Source organism: Octopus bimaculoides, chromosome 22 (assembly GCF_001194135.2).
Source record: "Octopus bimaculoides isolate UCB-OBI-ISO-001 chromosome 22, ASM119413v2, whole genome shotgun sequence".
NCBI lineage: Eukaryota > Metazoa > Mollusca > Cephalopoda > Octopoda > Octopodidae > Octopus > Octopus bimaculoides.
This window is the reverse complement of record NC_069002.1, coordinates 11,970,007-11,971,341: the sequence shown is the minus strand read 5'-3', so window position 1 is coordinate 11,971,341 and position 1,335 is coordinate 11,970,007.

The window sequence follows — 1,335 nt, the reverse complement described above, 5'->3', positions numbered from 1 at the left end:
GAAGGCGACTATACATAAATCTACATCGACCCCAGTGTTCAACTGGTACTTACTTTATCCTTCTCCGAGAGGATGAAAAGTCACAATCGACCTCGGCGAAATTTGAACTCGGAACGTAAAGGCGGAAGAAACGCTATCAAGCATTTTGTCCGGCGTGCAAGCGTTTCTGCCGACTCACCGCCATGTTGTCGTTATTTGCAATCTGTTGTCGGATTGGCAAGACGGTCGGTCGGTCGGTTGGTTTGTTGGCTGGTTTGCTTGTCGGTCGGTCGTCTGGTCGGTTGCAATTGCAGTTGCCGTTGCCATTCCCGTTGCAGTTGCTGTATTCTTCATTGGATAATTCAAATTTTCATGTGCATCTTAGCATAAACTCTTTAGCGATATGTCAAACGAGAATGGTGATGCAAACACACGCCAAAAGGCAGCTGATAAGCAAGACAAAGCATTAACTGTTACTGCATTTGACAGACATATATTAAGGCAGCGGCAACTCGTAATAGAATCAATGGCAATCACCGAGAAAGATTCATAGAATCTCAAATGTTATTGTGGTCTGAAATATCAATCTAAGGCGGCGGGATGTCGGTATGGCGGTGATGGTGGTAGGAAATAGGTGGGAAGTACGTGGTTGTGTATGTCTGGTTGTATCTATTATGGTAGGAGGCTAAGTGGAACGGAATAGAAGTGGGTTAAGGCGGACAGTTGTCGAAATATCGAAATATTAGTATCACCTGGGATACAGGTAAATCTCAAACTTCGTCGTTGGTAATTGGTTCAAAAGAAATGAGACTTAACACGAAAAACGACGTAACGGTATTTTAGCCTTTTAATGACTTCAGTCGTGAGAGTGTAGCCATGCTGAAGCACCGCCTTAATTTATATCCTTTCAGTTTTGTTGTCGGTTTATGGCTGGGAGTTGGTCTATGATTAAATTTGATGCAGCTGGTTTTCTCTGAATGTATCCTTGGATGCTTGCCTGGTCCGCTATCATCATTAAAAGTTTATCCAATGTTTTTTTTTTCTTCAGTAGAGGTTCCTTTTAGCTTTCTGGTTTCTTTAGGTAAGCAGTTGAGCATTTGAGGACCTCTAAATATCAGACTGGCACAATAGAATGCTTTGGCTCGTGATTTCGAAGGAGATATATATGGAAGCTGATAGTATCAACTAGTTCGTGCAATAAAATTCTCTCTAATGCTGAAGTTTGGAACGAACCCCTCTAGGATTTTCCACATGCATACACACATACATACATACATACATACATACATGCGTACACACACACACATATATACATATATGTATATATATATATATATATATATATATATATATACA